Source organism: Monodon monoceros, unplaced genomic scaffold, assembly GCF_005190385.1.
Source record: "Monodon monoceros isolate NGI ecotype Baffin Bay Population unplaced genomic scaffold, NGI_Narwhal_1 Super_Scaffold_16, whole genome shotgun sequence".
In the NCBI taxonomy this organism is placed as follows: Eukaryota; Metazoa; Chordata; class Mammalia; order Artiodactyla; family Monodontidae; genus Monodon; species Monodon monoceros.
In genome coordinates, this window is record NW_021703772.1 from 68,686,068 (window position 1) to 68,709,382 (window position 23,315).

At 35.0% G+C, this 23,315-nt stretch overlaps 1 non-coding gene across 1 annotated transcript; it reads left to right on the top strand.

Annotated features, from left to right (window-relative positions):
* Positions 1-10,275: 10,275 nt before the first annotated feature.
* On the top strand, positions 10,276-10,385 carry LOC114897394. Its single transcript, XR_003794114.1, has one exon. It is a non-coding gene; the product is annotated as a U6 spliceosomal RNA (small nuclear RNA).
* The last annotated feature ends 12,930 nt before the right edge of the window (positions 10,386-23,315 follow it).

Sequence of the window (23,315 nt, forward strand, 5' to 3'; positions counted from 1 at the left end):
GATTTTGAAAACACAGAGGTTATGAATTTAAAAGCTCCACTTAGCTTGTACAGTGCTTTAGGCGATGGTGTCCAGAGAGGTCAGTTTTGTAGGTGGCAAAAGCAATAACAATAATGAGAAAAAAAAAACTTTAAAAGTGCTTAAAATATGATAAAAACGACTTAACATCTGCATTTTTCAAATAATTGAATATTTTCCAGGTAAATTCTGTTCATAGGGAGTAGTTGAATAATTGAAATATTTTATTACCTAAAATACATGAACTTTAGAAGAGTACATCCCCTAAATATACTAAATATCTCCCAAAGATCTATTGTTAGATAATGTTGGTAAAATCTTTACTTTTGTTCTATTTGCCTTACCTTCCTTGAAAAGCCCCAGGTGCATAAGGTGTAACTCTCTTATGTGTCAGTGACACTCTGTAATTTGTTCTATGTAGAATATTCTGGGATTATACAGGCATCTCCAGCAGATTAATCTTATATGTTGGACTTCCAATAGCCAAGAGGGTTTTAAATTATTCAAATGAAAGGTAAAATCCAAGTCCCTTGTATTGCAGTCACTAATATGATTATATCAGTTCTAGATATGGGTAGTTAATTTAGAGATCAGATAGTCCAGCTTCCTAATATGACATTTGAGGAAACTAATGAAATAAGTTGCACAATCATATGCCCAGAATCAAGAATGGAATCCACAGATTATTCTTTTACTGTAAAAGGTGGCCAAGAGGCTAGATCAGGACTTAAGAGCCCTAAGTAAAATTTTACTAAAAATATAAATACACACACACAAATGCTAGGCAAAATAATAATCCCCTAAAGATGTCCATATCCTAATCTCTAGAACTTGGAACCTGTGAATATATTACCTTACTTGGCAAAAGGGATTTGCAGCTGTGATTAAGGATAAGGACCTTGAGATGGGGAGGTCATGGATAATAATCATGGATTATTCAGGTGGATGCCATCTAGTCATGTGAATCCTTAAAAGTGGAGAATGTTTCCTGGCTACAGTCAGAGAGAAAAAGGATCAGAGAGTTGCTGGCTTTTAAGATGAAGGGAGAGAGCCATGAACCAATGAAAAGACAAGCTGGGAAAAGCAAGGAATTGGAGTGTTCCCTAGCGGTTCCAGAAGGAAGTACAGCTCTGTTGAAACCTTGATTTTAGCTCAGTGAGACCCAAGTCAAACTTCTGACCTATAGAACTGCAAGACAATAAATTTGTGTTGCTTTAATCTGTTACATCAGCAATAGATAACTAATACTATAGATATATAAACTTTTAATGATGTATAATATATAAGAAAAAGTACGTAAATTATAAGTATACTGGTCAGTGATTTATCACAAACTGATCACATGTGTAACCACCAACCAGATCAAGAAACAAGTATTACAAGTACTGCAGAAGCTCCCTTCATGTGCCATTCCAGGCACTACCCTGTTCCCCATGGTAACCACTATTCTTACTTTTGACAGTATAGATTAGTTCTGAACTTGAAATGTTTGAACTTGAAACGTATGGAGTCATATACTATATATTATTGTTGTATCTATCTCTTTTAATCAACATTATGTTCTTAGATTCATGTAAATTCGTTTGTTCCTTCTCATTGCTTCATAAAATTCCATTGTATAAATGTACTGCAATTTACTTAACCATTCATACTTTGGGCATTTGGGTAATTTTTAGTTTGAGACTATTACAGAGTGCTGTCTTAAGCATTCTTGTACATGTCTTTGATGAACACATAACCATATTTCTATGTCTATACCTAGGAATGTAATTGCTGAGTCATGGGGTGTGTGTACATTAGTGTTGCTATAAGTTTTTTAAAGTTTTATACCTAGTTGCATTTCTACCAGCAATGTAAGAAGTCCCAGTGCAATACATCTTCTCCAACATTTAGTATTTTTAGTCTTTTTAATTTTATCCATTCCTGTGTGTGCTGATATTACATTGCTATTTTAATTTGTATTTCCTCATTTTCAAGATTCAGTTTACTGTGTTTTTAAGGTGAATAGGTGTTAAATTTTACCGAATTACTTTTCTGTTTCTATTGAGATGACCATTTAATTTTTCTCTTCTGTTTTCGTTAATGTAGTGGATTACACTGATGGATTTCCAAATGTAAAAATACCCTTAATTTGCTGGACTAAACTCTGCTTAGTTATGAAGTATTCCTTTTTTTTTTAAAATTTTAAATACAACTGAGTTCCACTTTCTAGTAGTTTTTTAGGATATTTGAGCTAGATTGATGAGAGATATTGGCCAATAAGTTTTTCTCTTTTCATTTATTTGTAGGGTTTGATTTCAAGGTTATGCAAGCTCCACATGAAGAAGTAGGAGTATTCCCTTGTTTATCTGTTCTCTGGTAGATTTTGTGTAATATTGGTATTTGGAAGGATTCATAGGTTAATTTACTATGACCTAGAAGTTCCTTTGTGAGAAGATTTAAAAAATTGGATTAATTTCTGTAAGAGGTTTAGACTATTCAGATTTTAAATTTCTTCCTAAGTCTGTTTGGTAAGTTGGGTTTTCCATATCATTCAAATTGTCAAATTTATTCGCTTAAAGATTTTTCATAAATTTTTTCATACTTAATCATTATAGTTTTAATATTTGGATTATTTATACTGATGCCTCCCCTTATACTCCTGATATAGGTAATTTGTGTTTTCTCTCTTTGTTTTAATCAGGCTTGCTGGGGGCTTTTCAGTTTTACTGAAAGTTAAAAAAACAACCTTTTGCTGATCTCTCCATTGTGTGCTTATTTTATATTTCATTGATTTTTTCCATATTATTCTTATTATTTGTTTCCTTCATTCTTGAGGATTGATTTGCTATAAGTTTTTGTAGTTTCTTGAGATGGATTCTTAGTTGATTTTTAGTATTTCTTTTTTTCTAATATATGCACATATGACTCTACATTTTCTTTTAAGCACTGCTTCAGCTCTACCTAGCAAGATTTGGTATGTCATGTCTTCATTATTATTTAGTTCATAACATTTTAATTTCCATTGTAATTTCTTCTTTGACCTATGGATTAACTGGAATTTCCAAGCATATGGAATTAATATAGTTTTTTCTTATTATTCACTTTTAGCTAAATTTGACTGCAGTGAGATAATATACTCTAAATGATTTCAGTCCTTTGATATTTGTAAGAATATTTTAGTAGCTTAACACATGATAAATTTGGTGAATGTTTTTTACAGTTCGAAAGATGTAAATGATATAATTGTTGGGTGCAGTGTTCTGTATATGTGAATTTGGTCACGTTTTATTATTTGTGTTGTTTAGATCTTCTGTGCTCTGACTGATTTTTCTATCAGTTATAGAAACAAGTCTGTTAATTCCTCCTCTATAATTGTGGAATTGTCTGTTGTCTGTTTAGATTTCTTATTTTCTGCTTGATATATATTAAATCTGTGTTATTTATAATGTATATATTTGGGATTGTGATAGTTTCCTGGTTGATTGATTTCTTCATGATTTTAAAATCTCTATTATGAGTAGTGTTTCTTGCCTTAAAGCTTACATTCTCTTTTAGTATAAATATACCAGTGTTCTTTTTATTTGTATAATTCATCAATTCCTATCTTTTTATTTTTACCATGTCTGTGTGCTTCTATTCAAAACATTTTTCTTCTTAGCAGAATAGAGTTATTCTTTATTTCAATCTAATAAGCATAGTATTTTAATTAAAATATCAAATCCTTTTACCTTGAATGTAATTATTGATATAGTTTGATTTAAATCTACGATTTTACTGTTTTCTCTCTGTTACGTCTCCTTTATTCTTTCGTTGCTCATTTTAAGTTTTTTGGATTTGCACAGTATTTTTATGATTATGTTTTTCTCTCAATTACCTTGTGAATTATACATTTAAATTACTCTTTTAGTGCTTATTATTAAAGATTTATCGTTGACTTATTACCATTTAATACAAGTTATTAATAATTTCACTTCCCTATAATGCTAGCATCTTAGAACATTTTACTTTCAAGAATTCACCTCCCATGTTTGGATCATTGTTGTAATGCACTTTAAGTTTGTATTTATGTTACAAAGTTTATGACATTGTAATTATTCTTTTATACAACCAATGTATATTTATATACATATTTACCATTTCCAGTGCTCTTAATTCCTTTATGTGTTCCATTTATTTGTCTGGAATTATTTCTCTTGAGAAGTCCTTTTATATGTCTTCTAATGCCTTTTGATGATGTACTCTTAGTTTCTGTTTGCTGAGAACACCTTAATTTCCTGTTTGTTTTTGAAGAATATTTGTACTAGGTATAGGATTCTAAACTAACAATTATTTTAACACTTCAAAAATATTAACTAATTACTTTCCAACTTCCTTTGTTTCTAATGAGAAGTTATCTGTTAGCCTTATTTTTGTTCTTTTGGAAATAATGTCTTTTTTATTGACTGCCACTTGTGAGACTTTCTCCTGGTCTTTCGTGATCTGCAACTTGACTGTAAAGTTCATAGTAATATATTTTTACATCTTGCTTGTGGTTTGCTGAGCTTTTATCTGTGTTGATGATGTTCAGCTGTTTTTTAAAAATTCTTAGCTAACATTTCTTTGAAAGTATCTCTCTTTTTTTCCATTTACATGTATGTTAGGCTTTTTACAGAGTCCCTTATGTCTGTTATGCTCTTTTTTGGTTATTCTGTACTTCAGATTGAATATTTTCTACTGACCTGTCCTCTACTTTGTCTAAATTTCTGTGAAAACTATTAATTGTTTTCTTAATTTTCAGATACTGTGTTTTCGTTTCCACAATATTCATCTTATTCTTACAGTATATTGAACTCCATATGTTACCAATTTTCCGTATTGCCTATAATTTCTTGAGTATTTTAGTCACAGTCATTGACTTCTGATCTCAATATCAGGATCACCTGAAAGTCTGATTCTGTCTGTTTTTCCTATTGGTTACTGATCATATGACATTTTTCATGCTTAAAGATTTTTTTATATAATTATGAACACTGTACATTAAAAAACTGTAAAAGTTCATATTATAGATGCCATTTTATCACCAGCAGGGTTCTAAGAAATGAAATAGATGATCACTTTAATCCATTCAGAAATGGGGCCAGGTCAAAACTGCACTTGATTGTCAAGATTCAATCTATTTCTACTTTGTCTTTATTCTTAGGGTACACCCACCAAGACCTTTTAATTGAGAACCTAGGGAGCATTTTTCTTCTCACCTCTGGAAGGCTGTTGGAATTTTTGCTCTGCTTTTCAGAGATTTTCAGCTTAGTCTTGTCCTGTGCAGCTTTTGAATAGCAATTATGAGGAAATCTGGCTCTGTGTTTGATTGACAAAACTCTTGCTTGTTTCTTGGTTTCCCAAGAACTGTCTGCCAGGGACCAACCCTGGATTCTGTATCTCTAGCTGTATTCTCTCTCTCTCTTTTTTCTTTTTTGGCCATACCATGCAGCATGCAGGATCTTAGATCCCTGACCAGGGATGGAACCTGTACCCTTTGCAGCAGAAGCATGGAGTCTTAACCACTGGACCAGTAGGGAAGTCCTCTCTAGCTGTATTCAGAATCAGCAAATATTCCCAGAAAGAAAAGCTAATGGAAGAATGTAGTGTCAGTTCACCACTATCTCCAGTACCTCGAAAAATAGTTTCATAGACCTTTCCTCCAGCAGAGAGACTGCAGTATTCAGTAGAATTTCAGTATTCAGTAAAAAATTCAATAAAATTTCCAACTTGGTTCTTTAAATACTTACTCTGTCCATCTATAAATTAAGTTATGCTCTAAGAAACTGGCCATGTGTTTGAGGCAATTTAAGTCTCCAGCCCTGGATGACTGCTAAAAACTCTGTTGGTTTATTTGTCCCTTCTCATTGGTTTTCTATCTGAAGGAAGTCCAGATTCTCAAGCTCTAGATCACACTCAAAATTATCACATGCTTCCAGGAAAAGACAGCTGAAAATTCTGAGCTCATCTCTGAACATTTTCCTAAATATTTTCTCTGAATGTTTAGTCCCTATAATCTTCCTTGCATTCACAGCTCTCTAATGCCTTTAAAATATGATTTTTATAATTTACCTGGTTTTCTTGGGTGTTCACATTAAGAATGTTAGCCTTCTGAAAATTACTTAATCTTTTTTTCTAACATCTTTATTGGAGTATAATTGCTTTACAATGGTGTGTTAATTTCTGCTTTATATCAAGGTGAATCAGCTATACATATACATATATCCCCATATCTCCTCCCTCTTGCGTCTCCCTCCCACCCTCCCTATCCCACCCCTCTAGGTGGTCACAAAGCACCGAGCTGATCTCCCTGTGTGATAATTACTTAATCTTAATTGGAAGTGAAAGACTCCATAGATAGTTCTTCAATTTGATTTTAATACTAATAAGGAGAGCAATTATTCTCTAGTTTTTCAAATATTTGATGAGCCTCTGTTGTCTAAAATACACGGCCTGATACATTGTAGAGTAAGTTTGTGACCACAATGCTAAAAGAAACTATAATTTTTTATCTCCTGTGCTGCCCAGTTCTTATCATTTGGGGGGGGTTCAATTCAAGCCAAACTCCTCTGGGACACCTTGTCTTTCTGGCAAGAGATGTCTAACTTTTGATAAATTCCTTGACACTACTGTTCTCTGCCATTCTACTCAAAAATAAATATTTTCAAAGAGCTCATGTGTTCCAAAATAAAAGAACACATCTATTGCCTGAAATAGTTTAGATATGAGTAGAGGACCAGGGAAGAATGGAGTTTGACTCTTACCAGTTTCATCTCACCCTTATAATTGAAAAGTTGTTTTAAAAGACTCTAATAGCAGGCTTCCCTGGTGGCTCAGTGGTTGAGAGTCCGCCTGCCGATGCAGGGGACACGGGTTCGTGCCCCGGTCTGGGAAGATCCCACGTGCCGTGGAGCGGCTGGGCCTGCGAGCCATGGCCACCGAGCCTGCACGTCCGGAGCCTGTGCTCCGCAACAGGAGAAGGCCACAGCAGTGAGAGGCCCGTGTACCGTCAAAAAAAAAAAAGACTCTAATAGCTATAGAGTACATGGAAGATAAGCTAATAATGTTTGAAAGAAGCAGTTCTTAGAATACCTTGGAAAATGTATCTTACAGGTCTCCCCAGTGCTATCCTGTTTCTGCAAACTGAAGACACACACAAAAAAAAAGTGTACACGGAAGTCAGTTGTCCCTAATAGCAACATCAAATTCATCCCACTGAATCTGTTAAGTTGTTCACTTGAATATTCTGCTTCTGGCTATACTTAAAATCCGGCAAGCTTCAGAGTTGGATGAAAAAGCCCACTATCCTATTAATTAATTTTATCTTCCCAGTTTAGGTAACAGGGCCCCAAAGGCAATCAGCTAGTGCCCTGAAGCACACAATACAGTTACTAATGTTAATAAAATGATGGCTCTTATTTTGAAAAATAGCTTATAGCAGTATTGATAATATTCTAGCAGCAGAATTTGAAAATCCAGCCATAATACCTTAATATTAAATTCTGTATATTCAGTAGTGTACATTATCAATATACCACCACATGATTTATTCATACCAGTCTCAGTGTCCTCCAGCATTGATCTCAAGGATGTTTTTTAGCTCTGTAATGAAAACTCTAGAGCTTAAAATCCTGATCAAATGTCATCACTACACCAAGTCAGAAATATGGCCCATAGGGGTTAAGGTAGTATAAATTCTTTTTGGCCTGCATTATAAAATCTTGCCCAGAGCTAATACTGAGAAAAGGGGGAAAACAACTCAGTGAGTCAGAAGACTTACTGTCATCCTCCCTTCATCAGTGTAGACTGGGTTTATCATCCTGAACCATGGGCTCCAAAAAAAGAAAAAAAAAATGCTGTTGAGAGGGTGTTCAACCAGGATGTAACTTTGGAAATATGCTTATGATGGAAAGTAAAAACAAAAAACAAACTTAACTGAAGAACTAAAAAACTCCACTGTTTAAAATGAGGTTAAAGTGTCCATCGACAGATGAATGGATAAAGAATATGCGGCACATATATACAATGGAATATTACTCAGCCATAAAAAGAAATGAAATTGAGTTATTTGTAGTGAGGTGGATGGACCTAGAGTCTGTCATACAGCGTTGAAGCAAGTCAGAAAGAGAAAAATACCATAGGCTAACACACATATATGTAATCTAAAAAAAACCCAAAACTGGTTCTGAAGAACCTAGGGGCAGGACAGGAATAAAGACGCAGACCATAGAGAATGGACTTGAGGACACGGGGAGGGGGAAGGGGAAGCTGGGACAAAGTGAGAGAGTGGCATGGACGTATATGCACTACCAAGTGTAAAATAGATAGCTAGTGGGAAGCAGCCGCATAGCACAGGGAGATCAGCTTGGTGCTTTGTGACCACCTAGAGGGGTGGGATGGTGGGGTGGGAGGGAGGGAGATGCAAGAGGGAAGAGATATGGGGATATATGTATATGTATAACTGATTCACTTTGTTATAAAGCAGAAACTAACACACCATTGTAAAGCAATTATACTCCAATAAAGATGTTAATAATAATAAATAAATAATAAAATAAAATGAGGTTAATTTAAAAATGGAAACAATCTGGAAACAATAGAAGTGAAAGCCTCACTAAATTGCTCCATTATCCATTGTTAAAGCTTAGAAAAGAGTTAACTATGTTTTGGATGGGTAATATTACCACTTCTAACACCATAGGCTCCGAGGCATGAAAGTGATTGTTTCATAAACAAAAATGAAAAAAATTCCAAGGAGACCACTGAAGTATTTCTGGTCACTCTTCTTGGAGGACATCTTATAAGCAAAAGACCTCTGTCTATATGGTGGCGTTCGAGATGGTGGTGGGTTGCCACATTTTGCTTTTGAAAGATAGCAAAATACGTAGTTTCTATACTGCTTTATTCAAACAGAAATTTCCATCATATGTATTTAAGAACTGTGGTTGCCAATAAAGTCAGTCCTCTTGTTTATATTTTTACATTCCTGTATTAACAGTATACACACATTTATATAAGCATCAAAAGTACTATACATGAAAGCAAGTAAGTTTCTATACTCTAACAAACAAAATGATTGAAGTTGACCCAGGAAAAATCAGACTGTAGCTATAATAAATATTCACAAAACTGACAGGATACCTTCTAGCAGTGAAACATGTACTCTGAGTTTAATTAATTTGTAAGATACAACAATATTTTTGTGAAGGTTAGGAAACACAGTTTGGTAATATTAACTATAATTTCCTTGGTTAATGTTGTTTGAAATCATAATCCAGGTAACTGTATAAATCAGGATTAAGCCAGAGAAACAGAATCAGTAGGAAATATAAATTAAGAGATTTATTGCGGGGAACTGGCTTATACCATTTGGGGGGCTGGCTAAGCATGTCTAAAACTTGTAGGGCAGGCTGTCAGGAGGGTCAGGCTGGAACTCTCAGGCACAGGATAAAGCTGTTGTCCACACAATTTCTTCTTATGAAAGCCTCAGCTCTGCTTTTAACCTCTTTCAGCTGATTGAATCAGGCCTGCCCAAACTACCTAAAATAATCTCCATTTCTAAAGTCAACTGATTATGGATTTTAATCCCATCTACAAAAAACTTCACAGCAACACCTAGAATAGTGTTTGAAAGAATAACTGGAGACTAGCCAAACTGACTCATCAAAACGACTACCACAGTAATATATAGAAGTTTAAGTATTAGTTGATTTCTCCAAATCTCAAAGAGCATTGAAGATTGCTCATTTGAAATTCAAACCCTGCTCTCTTTAAGAAACAATTAAACATATGTATATATTATATCTCTGATCTTTCCTTCTTATCTGGTTTTCATTTGAAAAGTTAAAGAAAGCTCAAATCTTTCTTACTGTAATTTTTTGTCTCAATTTTTATAAAATGTGCAAAGGAGGTATTTCTGGATAAAGAGTTTCCTATAACACAAAGCCATAGAATATGCCTTTCCACTATTTGTCTTTAAAAAAAAATTAGAAGGGATAATTTTGTTGGCATCCTAAACACGATTGTCAATAATGGATAGCATTAACATTTATATATTGATATGTTAACAAAGAATTAGAGAATTCATTTTCATAATCCTTAATCAGTATTGTAGAAATCTGAGTCCATAGAAAGATATATGAGATTTCATTTATTGAAGAAGATACACCATGAGGTGTCTACAACATTTTAGAATGAGTGATGCAGCTTCCATTCTTTTCTTTTGGCTTTGTGATTTTGATTGTTTAAAATTGCAATGCTGTGCTCACTTTGCCAGTACATATCTAATACTAAAATTGGAATGATACAGAGAAGATTAACATGGACCCTGTGTAAGGATGACATAAATTCATGAAACATTCCGTATTTTTTAAAATAAATATTTTGTTATATATGAACCTCATGGTAACCACAAACCAAAAAATTATAATGAAACAGAAAAAAAGAGAAATCCAAACATAACACTAAAGACAATCATCAAATCACATGAGAATACAGCAAAAGAAGAAGAAAGGAACAAAAAGAACTACAAAAACAACCAGAAAACAAATAATTAAAGGACAATCAGTATACTTCTATCAATGATTACTTTAAGTGTAAATAGACTAAATGCTTCAGTTAAAAGACATAGAGTAGCTGAATAGATAAAAAGCAAGACCCATATATATGCTGTCTGTAAGAGACTCACTTCAGATCTAAAGACACACACAGACTAGAAGTGAGGGGATGGAAAAACATATTCCATGCAAATAGAAACAAAAATAAATCTGATGTAGCAATACTTATATTTGACAAAATAGACTTTAAAACAAAGACTGTAATAGGAAACAAAGAACATTACATGATAAAGGATTAATCCAGTGAGAGGATATAATTGTAAATATATATGCACCCAACATAGGAGCACCTGAATACATGAAACAAATATTAACAAACGCAACAGGGAAAATTGACAGTAACACAATAATAGTAGGGGACTTTTAACATCCTATTTACATCAATGGACAGATTATCCAGACAGAAAATCAACAAGGAAATACTGGCCTTAAATGACACATTAGGAGATGAACTTAGTAGGTGTATATAGGACATTTCATCTAAAAGCAGCAGAATACACATTCTTTTCAAGTGTGCATGGGACATTCTCCAGTATGGTTCACATACTAGGCCAGTCTCAATAAATCTAAGAAGACTGAAACTCTATCAAGCATCTTCTTCAACCACAAAGGTATGAAACTAGAAATCAACCACAAGGAAAAAAAAATCTGCAAAAAACACAAACACATGGAGGCTAAACAATATGCTACTAAACAATCAATGGGTCGCTTGAAGATATCAAAATATACCTGGAGACAAATCAAAATGGAAACACAGTGATCCAAAACCTATAGGACACAGCAAAAGCAATTCTAAGAGGAATGTTTATGGTGATACAAGCCAACCTCAGGAAACAAGAAAAATTTCAGATAATCTAACCATACACTTAAATAAGGAACTAGAAAAAGAAGAAGAAACAAAATCCAAAGTTAGTAGAAGAAAATAACTAATAAATTCAGAGTGGAAATAACTGAAGTAGAGACTTAAAAAGCTACAGAAAAGCTCAATGAAACTAAGAGCTGGTTTTTGAAAAGATAAAACAAAAGTAATAAATGTTTTGCCAGACTCAACAAGAAAAAAGAGAGAGGGCCCCAATAAAATCAGAAATGAAAGAAGAGTTAAAACTGACACCACAGAAATACAAAGGATCGTAAGACATCACTACAAACAGTTGTATACCAATAAAATGGACAATCTAGAAGAAATGGATAAATTCCTAGAAATGTACAATCTCCCAAAAGTAAACCAGGAAAAGATAGAAAATATGAAGAGACTGATTTTCAGTAATGAAACTGAACCAGTAAAAAACAAAAAAAACAAACGAAAAAAACTCCCAACAAACATAAATTCAAGACCAGATAGCTTCACAGGTAAATTCTACAATACATTTAAAGAAGAGTTAACACCTATCCTCTCAAACTATTCCAAAAAATTTCAGAGGAAGGAACACTTCTGAACTCATTCTGGAGATCAATATCATCCTGATATTAAAACCAAAGAGATCCCAAAATAGAAAATTGCAGGCCAGTTATCACTGATGAGCATAGATGCGAAAATCCTCAACAAAATATTAGCAAACTGAATTCAATAATACAGTAAAAGGATCATTCACCATGATCAAGTGGGATTTATTTCAGGGATGCAAGAATGTTTCAATATTTGCAAATCAATGAAGGTGATACATCACATTAACAAATTGAAGATTAAAAATCATATTAACATCTCAATAGATGCAGAAAAAGCTTTTGACAAAATTCCACACCCATTTATGATAAAAACTCTCAACAGAGTGGGCATAGAGGGCACATACCTAAATATAATAAAGGCCAGATATGATAAACCTACAGCCAACATCATACTCAATGTTGAAAAGTAGAAAGCTTTTTTTTAAAAATCTGCTTTTTATTCTCTAATCTTTAATTAATGTTTGAACATTACATTCCTAGAATAACTCCACTTGATGTGGGGTATTAGTCTTCCTCTCTACTACCTCAGTGAGTTTTCACCTCACAGGATCCCCACTTCCCTACTCTCTAGCTAGAAAACCAGGGTTTTATTTCTCCCACTCTGTTGTACACTGTTAATAATTGTGACTGTGTTTGAGACCAAGTGTTGAGAGGATGGAGAGAGGAAAAAAAGTGGTAAAGATTCTCTTCACACTTTGGGGGCCACAGTTCCTCTGGACAGAGAGAAAGTTTCACATCCTTTAGAGATTTTGGAGCCTGCTCAAATATTGATTTCATTGCTGTTCCCACTTCCATGGGAATGCCTGGGGCTAGAACAGGGGAGGATGGATGAAACAAAAATATAGGGGCTTTCCTTCGCTCTTTCTGACCCCTCAGAGCTCCCTTTGTCATTCCTCAAATTAGAGACAGAGGCCTTCCCTTGGCATACGTTCTGTCTACACATAGTGAGCAGTTACAGGGTTCAAATTTCCTTTGAGTCCAGCCTGGGAACCACCGGAAGAAAATGAAATGGGAGACTCCCCTCCAGTTCAGTGGTACTTCAAATTATGGTTTCCTTCTCCAATCCACCTGCTCTTATTTTTTTTCAGAGTCCTCAGAGGGCTTCTGCATGCATTGTATTGAGATTCTAGCTGCATTTCAGTAGGAGAGACAGAGTGAAAATTTCTTACTCCATTTTACCCTGAACAAGGACTGACACAGGTTTTTTTAGGTATAGTAAATGAAATACCTTTCATACCTCTGAGTAGAATATATTTACTGTTAATATTTTACCTTAAAATGCATTTTGATCTTCAGAAGTTAAGAGGGTCATTCCTCTGTATAGTTAAACTATACAGATTTTTTATTTGCAAACTTCTGTCCTCAGAAATTACAGCAGAAAAAATGCATATCATAGATTTTAAAATAATGGATCAGAGTCATAGATCAGGCTACATATATAACAAAAGTCTGACATCTTTGTAGTTTAGGAGTTTGAAAATAATTGCATTTCCCTGAATTCTCATTAATAAAAACCATTTATTATTGGGCACAGCTTATGAGCCTGTCATCAGATGCAGTTCATTATGTGGCCTTGCATTACTATTGTCCATTTTGGCGTAGCCTAACTTATTCTTAGCAGGGTTGGAACTTTTGCATTGTCATCATCTAAGTGCTTTTTGTGAGGTAGCAGGGTGATGGTGGAAAGAAGCAATATGTTTGGAGTGTGAGCGAACACTCAGACTTAAATTTTCCTCTAGAAAGGAGTTATTTCCCATCTGGCACTTTTTAGCTAAAAATATTAGATGCTTGTTTTGACTATTACCTCTGTTGCTGAGCCCTGAGTAAAGAAAAAATTTAGGTATCTGTAAATTGGTGGATTTTTAGGTTCATGGGAACTGCAGACTACCTGAAGAAGTATTTAACATGCCTGGGCCTAAGTTGTCCAGGATCTACAAAATGCCTATGAGCAGAACTTCCTGGATCAGGCAGCACCGTGCTGAACAAACAGAATGAGCTAGAACACCTGGGTTCTAGACTTCGTTTTACCGTAAAACAATGCCGGGTTAGAATTTTCTAACACTTAAACCCCCATTGTCTCATTTGATCTTCCCAACCCTGCTGTCAGCCAAGAAGACCTCATACTATAATATTTTCCCAGTTGTAGGGATGAGAAACAAAGGCTCAAAGCAGTTAAGATCTTCTACTCTCTGTTAATCTAAGATTCTTTCCACTTGAATGTCACTAGTCAGATGTATTACTAGAAGACTCAGTTTCTTGATCTGTAAACGTAAAGATTTTCACTCCCAGTTTTTTTCCAGATCTTTTCAAGTTTGATCTAGTCACATTTTTACATTTTAGATACCTGTAAAACATAATCTTTTACTTCATAAATGATTTCTTAGGAAAATTTTCCTGATTTCTCAACCTATAAAATAGTCACATATTCTGTCACTAAAATATCAAGCATTTCTTCTGATCATACTCTAGTGCATATGTACTGAGTATGGATAAGGGCAGAGTATATCTTAGTATAGTTGAATAGCATCTGATTTCTCATTGTGTTTACAGAATTATTTAATTTGAAAATTATGATCTATTTTAAAGGCTATTAAATTCTGTTGATCTCAACCACTCACCCAAATTCTCTCAATTTAATTTGTCTCATTAATATATACATGCAATAGAAAGGCAAAGAATATAAATGGACAATTCATTAAAGAGGAAATATAGTTAGACTGGATAGGTAGATAGATAGGTAGGTAGATAGATAGCCTCAGTAATAGCCAAGTAAATGCAAATTTAATAATGAGACACCTCATATACTAGATTATAGTAATGAGAAGCCTCATATACTAGATTATATGAGTTAATATTTGTTAAGCCCTTTATACAGTGTCTGGCTTATAGCAAGCATTTAAAATGCTTGTTAAAAATCAATCAATAAATTAAATAATTAAACTGCTAGTGCAAGTGTGAATTGCTTCAAATCTTTTAGAAAGTTATCTGGAAATATCTATAACCATTAAAAATTCACTTAACTTTTGAGTGAGCATTGTTGCTTTCGGCAAATATCTTACAGAAATAAGAGCATCACTGTTTAAGAAGGATTTTTATTTCAGCAAAAATACTGAAAATAAAATAAATGTTCATCATCCAGGGAACAATTAAATAATTTTATCAGAGTCCCAAGGAAACAAATAAGTCATGAGAATTTGAGTTTATTCACAAAATGGATATTTTAAAAGTATAATCAGTATGTAGGGAATACATAGGAGCTATTTCAATAACCCGGTTTGAATAGGAATAGAGCTGTTACCCTCCCTGGGCCCAAGGAGAGGAATCTGTGACCAAACTCAGAAGGAAAGTAGAGCAGAGGAAAACTTGGGAGGAGAAGTGGCCTTCAGTTGAGGGACAGAGCCAGGCTGAGGCAAACTTGCATGGAGGGGGCCAGGAAATAAGTACCCTGCCCTCAGCCTTTTTCTTTAACTTCTTGCCAGGGCTTCCTATTTGTTAACCCCATCAGAACCAACCAGGAGCAAGGGAAGCCATGAGAGTCTGCTTCCCAGAGTACAGAGTAGAGATGGGTGGAGAGAGGATCTGGGTGGTCAAGCAGAAGTTATCTAATACAGTACTCATGTCACATGGAGACTATGGAATGATACACAGCAATGGAAAAGACTGAACTCATATGGATGGTCCATATCATGGATATATGTATCCATGTATGTTACATATTTGGGAAAAAATGGAGTGTAAAGTTTGAATATGATTCAATTTTAAAAACAGTAATTGTGTGTATGTATGTATATGTGTTTATGTATGTATAAATGTATAAAACTATGTATATATATAAACATGCATGTGAATATATTAGCTTTTTAGTATTTCTATAAAGCCCTTTGAAATCCATTAGAATGATAAGACGTCAGAAAGATTGTGATAGTGCTAAATGCACTTTGTGTGTTCATGGCAGGTGATTAGTAATATACATTGGCTGTTGGAGATGGCTGAAATATAGTTTGTAATTTGCATAAACTAAATTTTGCTTTGTAATATGAGTAGACAACACAGTGTGCAGATAAATGAACCTTGAGAAAAAGAAGATGCCAATTCTATGTTTTTCTCATATCCACATGGCTAGAATTTAAATGGAGCAAGGCATACTGGGATCTGACCTGCTTTTGAGTCAGGGAAACATAACAATCATTTGTAGTCAACTCCAAAGCCAGGGAATTCAATGAGGCCCTTAGCTCTGCAGCAACTTATCTCAAAGTCAAATTTTTACCTTCAAGTCTGGAACATTTGTTAGATGTTATCAGGTAACAAATCTGTTTTCTTCTGTTCAATTGGGAGTCTCTGAGTATTTCAGAACATTTTTGTTTACAGAAAGACTTTTTATAAACACCCTCTCCTCCACTTTTAATAGATGCTTATGTTTATAACACATTTCCCATTTTTAAAGTGTTTTGAAATGTCACTGACTTTCAAATATTACCTTTTCACAAAGCAACTTGCAGACCTTGTTGTTTTAAAAACACATGCCAGATTTGGACTTGCTACAGATAACACAGCACGCTTGCACAGATGTTTCATCAGCCTTACCTGGGATCATTTTCAAAATTCCAGGGCAAGACAGGAGTCCCACAGCCCAATGCCTGGAACACAGCCAGTCTCACAGCACTGAGTCAACATGACACACAGTGAGTCAAAGCTACAAGATACCAAACATCTGGTGTTCTCTCTTTCTTTCTCTCTGTCTCTCTTTCAATGTCTCTCCATCTCTCTCTCTCTGAGAGAAATATGGATGCTCTGGCATTATGGGCACAGAGTCTACTGGAAAGAGTCCTAAGAGTGCCAAGGTTTACGTGTGAGCATGTGAGAAGGAACGTGAGTCACACTTGGATCTTTTCAGGCCTGGCTGCATGTGTGCGGAGCATTGGCCATCATTAGTGTTGGCTTCTGACGTGAAAGGCAGCAATTCCATAGCTGCATTTTAAAAAGAAAAACTCAGGTGTGACAAAGACTTTGCTAAAAGGATATTAAAATAGGACTCTTTTTTTTTTAACATCTTTATTGGAGTATAATTTCTTTACAATGGTGTGTTAGTTTCTGCTTTATAACAAAGTGAATCAGTTATACGTATACATATACCCCCATATCCCCTCTTTCTTGTGTCTGCCTCCCACCCTTCCTATCCCACCCCTCTAGGTGGTCACAAAGCACCGAGCTGATCTCCCTGTGCTATGTGGCTGCTTCCCACTAGCTATCTGTTTTACATTTGGTAGTGTATATAAGTCCATGCCACTCTCTCACTTCATCCCAGCTTACCCTAGGACTCTTACTTTTTAACCTGCTGGAGTGTGGAGCCTTGCATTAAGACATTTTGTTGGTGCTTAACAATGGACCTGTGTACATTTGCCTGAGGAGCAAATTCCTTTGGGTCTAAATTCTGATTACTTAACCTAAATGATCTACCAGATGGAAATTATATCCTTGACATTGTAGAATCATAACTTGAATGAAATATCTCATAATTAGTGAAATCTGAATGATGTTTTTAATCATAAATTCCGTGTAGCAAGCTAGACCACAGTAATAGTGAATGAGCTAGTCTAATAATTGCTTACTCTGTTTTCATGATTCATCTTTGTAACTCTGGGTGCCTGATGGTGGTGGTATAGGTAGAGATTCATAAAGTGTCTGAAAGCTTTCATGATAAAGAACAAACAGGTAATTATTACCAAAAAACTTGCATAAATCAGGTCAAAATTTGAGAATCTTAACATTTTCCCATACCTCCAATATCCGCTACTTTAACACATAGGAAGCTTCTATGCTAGTAGGAAATGGAGCAGAAAGCAAAACAGTAGCAAAATAGAGCAATAAGTGAATAAGTAACTAGTGGGGGAAAATCACAGACTATGACTGTTTTATGATGTCAGGGAAGTTAGAACAAATGGCTGCCAAATGATATAACAAACTTCTTGTGAAATATGGCTGAAAAGCAGAATGGCATGTCAATACTACAGGTAATATGCTGACAAAGGGGTCTTTATCTGAATAAGAATCTTTCAGCTGGTTTCCAAGTGCATAGTTGTACTCAGTCCATTTTCTTCTTTATTCCTACAATGTTACTAGTAAAGAGACTATACCAGGCAGCAATTTTGACAGGGTCATGTCACAGTATGTTTGCAGATTGGAGCCTACTGATAATCCTTATGGCGCTAATACTAAATTTTTACTAGCAGTTCACGACTTAATACTGACCCATAGATAAAACTGTCTGTAATTTTCCCTGCTGCCTCTCAACACCACTGATTTTCTCTCACTGTCACCTGCCCTTTCCCCACTCCCCCCATACTGTGGTAGCTCTTAAGGAAAAGCTAAAAATTTGCTACTCAATTAGGAAGCCTGTGGATGCAGAAGCAGAGGGATATATGAAAAGGTGAGAAAGCAAAAAAAAAAAAAGGGAAAAAAGATGTTTTAGGGGAGGTAGAGTTTCATACTCGTAGACTGTGCTGATATGCCTACTTGGTGACCCACTGCCAAAAATACTTCCTGAGCTAGTGGAATTTACCACTTAGCATAATATTAAGTCAAAGGTCAAAAGCCTCTTGTTGGGTTTCAAAAATTAGCAGAAGTGTCTAATACCTGTTGAGTGACTGCTAAGTAACAAGCATTTTGATAGATATTTTATTCTTACAAACCCCTGTGAGCTATGATACTATTAATCAAATTTAGGATATGGGCAAGCAAAAGCTCAGAAAAAGGTTAAGTAATTTACCAAAACCAGGGTGATGGAGCCAAAATTCAAAGACAGATGTCAAGCCCCAGAGAGTATCTCTGCTGCTGCTTTTGTCATTCCACCTTGCCTTCTGCATTGTTAGCCGTGTTTCATGTTTTAATGAGATTTAACTCAACATAGATCCATTCGTTTATCCAGCACTCAGCAGGCATTCGTGGAGCGCTGTGTGGCGTACTGTGTTACTTCTGAAGCCTGCTGAGATGAGGTGCACTGGCAAATTGAGTTTGACGTGGGACTGGGTCAGATGGTTGCAGGCTGATCGTTTAGCTCAAGCATTGATAGGTGCTGCCTGGTGAGGACTCCTAGGGATCTTGTGGGCTGAGAGTTGGAAAAGAACTAGGTAACAGAAAGTGAGAAGGTACTAATGACTAGTTCTACATCTTTTAAAATATCACTAGATTTCATGGCTTCTAAATGCACCAATTGAACTACATTTTCCAAAATTCTCTGCATGTTTCTGGTTGGGGTGGAAAAGAAATCTTTTCATGAGAGATTTGGGAGGCAAGAGTGAAGCAGCAACCATTTTTGTCTTTATGCTCAGGTCAAGGGAGGTGCTTTTGTTGCTCACGCGTGTTGTCACTTAGCTGATGGCTCACCTTGGGAAGAGTGAGTAGCCAGGCCTACAACTGCCTCATCTTCCCCAGTCCTCCTTCAGTGTTTCTGACAGTGTTTCTGTGTTTAGCTCCATGACAAAGGTTACCAGCTTCTGTCCTCATAGAGTTACAGCTAGTGGGTGCTGAGAGGTGCCAGCTGGTCCTTGGGCTCCCCGCTTACAACCGTCTCCTCTTCCAGACCATCTGTGACCTGTGTGTTTCAAGCTCCAGCATCAGAAACAAAGGCAGTAATCTTACTGAGACTGCTTAGCCAGCTTCCACATTGTGTGAGATCAGATTCCTCTATCAAACTCTGCTTCTCTGATTCAACTCTGACCAAATACAGTAGGAAAGGAGGGATCTAAATATTTTCCCTCCTCACTTCTAGATTGCATGACCTACCTGCATTTAATACTCTTGGAACCTCAAATGTTTGGGTGCCTCACGAATTGCATGTATATGAGTCAGGAAGCAGGCTCTCACCCGACACCAAATCTGCCAACATCCTGATCTTAAACTTCCCAGCCTGCAGAAGTATGAGAAGTAAATTTCTGTTGTTTATTAGTCACTACATGTTTTCAAGTACCCCTTCTAAGCCCCTGTGGGCTAACAAGTATCCCTCTGTATTACGAGGTCAAATTTCTCTTCTACACTTCAAACTTGTATATCGAGTTGCCTACTGAGAAAGCCCAATTAGATGTACTATATACAAACTAGAATTTAATTTGTTGAATATAAAATTGATTATTGCTCATCCCATACTCTGAAAAAACAAATGAACTAATAGATAAGCAAACACCCCTAATATTCTCTCAATGTTTTTCTCTTTAACTATTGGAACAACTGTCAATCCAGTGCTCAAGCCAGAATGCTAGCAGTTTTCTTTTATTCCTTGCTGTTCTCTTATTCTTCACATCCAATCACCCAGCCATAAATTTTCAAAACATCTATCAAATCCGTTCATTTCTCTCCACAACCACTATTTCAGCTCAAGCCACCCATTCTCCAAGAAATGGCCATTGTTAATGTGTGTATATGGTAAGATATAATGCAATATATGCATTTGCTACATGTACATTATTTATTATATTTATTGGCAATATGTACTTTATATATATTTACATATATGAGATCATGTTACACATACTTTTCTGAAACTTGCTTTTTTACTTAATATTTTATAAACCACTTTTTATCTAGTGCAAAATGTGTTATGTGTACCATTATTTATTTAAATTATACAAGTAATAGACACACATAGTCAGAATGCATACAGAAAGCTATGAAATATAGAATAAAATTTGCCTTTTCCCATGGCCTCATTTCCATTCTGCTGTTGCAATCACAGCTAAAAATTTTATTGCGTTAGTCATACTGAGTTTAATATTACAACTTTAAATCCTGTGCTATACCTCTGCTTTTTGGTTTGTCAACATTAAAGAGTATCTATTTACTCCCTTAAATAAAGGATGAGAATTCACTGCATTTATACCACCTTCCATTCCCCTGCCACAAATTAGACATTGTTTTACTGATTTATTTTTAGTTTTTCATGTAGTAGTTTCAACTTTTAACTGTATTCTTAAGCTTTTATTTCTTTTATCAACTTTTAACAATATCTATGGATTCTACTTTATGAAAGGTAAGGAAATTAATTAACCCACTGATCTTTTCCTAGATCTTATTTTTTTCCATTCCATATCTCAGTTTCTGTTGGCTAAATCATGATTTTTCCAACATCAAGATTAATAATATTGCCTAGTATGCTGAGTTACATCACTATAGTTAAATACACTCTCCTTTATTTCTAGGTTTCTTCTCAAGGGTGAAAACCAATAAATAACATTTGTTATACCCACATCTAAATACACGTATTTACTGTACAACTAAATAAAATATTTAGACTGTAAAAGGAACAATAAAGTGTGTAACTGGAGATTCCAAAAGGCAAGCCTCACAGCTTCTCTTTTATTTCCTTTTCAGTGTCCTTTGTTTCTTCTGGGTAATTTCAAATGTCTTTTTTTCTATCCTATGTAATACTTCTTGGATCACCAAGAACACACATGCTGCTTAACAAGTTGGCTTTATTACTTGTCGTAGGGAAGACACATACCCATGGGAATCATAGGCCACCTCAGTAAGAGGTGTTAAAATGAACTGACTATTAGAAGTTTTCTGAGTTCCTGAATGTCCCCCAAGTTTTATTTTCTTCTCACACTTGATTAATAATTTGGCTAGGTATAGAACGGTAGGCTTAGAATTTGAAACTATTACTCAGTTATCTTTATTCAGTATTGCTGATGAAAAGTCTGAGGTAAATGTGATTTTTATTTCTTGATATATGCCTTTTTTACTCTCCCACTTTCTCTCTCTTGAATCTTTCAGGATTTATCTAGGTGTGGGTTTCTTTGTAAGTTTTCCACTAATTCCATGGGTCCTTTCAACTTAAATATTTATACTATTCTTCAGTTTAGAAAATTTTCTGTTCTTAAATGTTTTCTCTCCTGTTAACCCTATTTTCTACACTCTATTTCCTATATCTTTTGAGTCTATCCTCCACATATTATAACTTTTCTTGTATATTTCTGAACTTTATCTTTTTATCGTATATCCTAAGAAACTTCTTTAATACAGATCACTTATTTGGTCTTCAGTTATTTTATTAATCAGAAAATTCGCTCTCTTTGTTTTTGAAAGCAAAAACTTTCAAGAGCTTTACGTTTTCCTTTGATTTTCTTTCCTTTATCATGTCATCCTGGTTTATTTGAAAAAATGCAGTACCATTTGAAAATCTATGAAATTATTAATTATATATTTTAATTACCTTTTTTCTTTTAATAATTTATTTCCTAGGCAGTTTTATTTTTGTTGTCACTCAGGATTTTGATTGTCTTAAACTGTCTGCTTAGTCTTGATTGCTCATTTATAATTAATAGAATGACTAAATTGATTAATATAGGCAGGGAGCCTGAAGACTTATGAACTTGCCAAAACGAGGGCTTGACTCTGGAGGTGGAGCAGGATAAGTTATTTCCATCAAGGGCAGATTGGATTTTTTAGTTTCCCACACCTTATCTGCTGTGACAGTCAGGACTTGCCCAAAGCCGCAGTGTGCCTCTCTCCTAGGACCTTAAACCCTCCCCAGACGGATTACAGACTTTCTTTAGTTTGCATCAGGATTTTACCCAGAGGGCAAAATACTTAGTGTCAGTCACTCCCTTTTTCCTGTGCGAGAAAGGAAGGAGTTACTCACTCAGCTATTTTGTTATCAATTATTTAATGAATTTTTCTGATGACCCCAAGGCCCACTTCTGTTCTTAGGTTTTGTTGGCTTTAGTTTAGCACTCCTTTAGGAATCACTGGGGAAAACTAGTACTCACAGGTATCTTGGGTTTTTGTCTCCAGGGCCTCTCTGGATGTTGTACAGGATGAACAGGGCACAAGTCTTTGTGAATGGAGACCCCTAGAATTGTGTAGTGCACAACTTGAAAACTGTGCTTTGGTATTTCATCTGCACCAATTTTTCTGCCCGTCTCTACCTAGCTCCTGAAATGTCTCTGGATTATCTTCATGGATTCCCAATGATATTCTTTTTTCTCTTGAAAATATTATATTAAGTATTTTAATGTGACTTTGGAAGGATGGAAAAAAAGTATTCTTAGACCAATGACTTGAATCAAAAACCATGCATTATATTTAGTTTTATTATTTTTCCTAGATATTATCTATAGTTAGATGAATACCCTAAATATTATCACTCTAAAACTCACAGAAGGGGGAAAATAATCACGTTTCTCACAACATTTATGTATAAAAATTTCAATTTTATTTATGAAAAACTATGACTTCCTCAGGTTA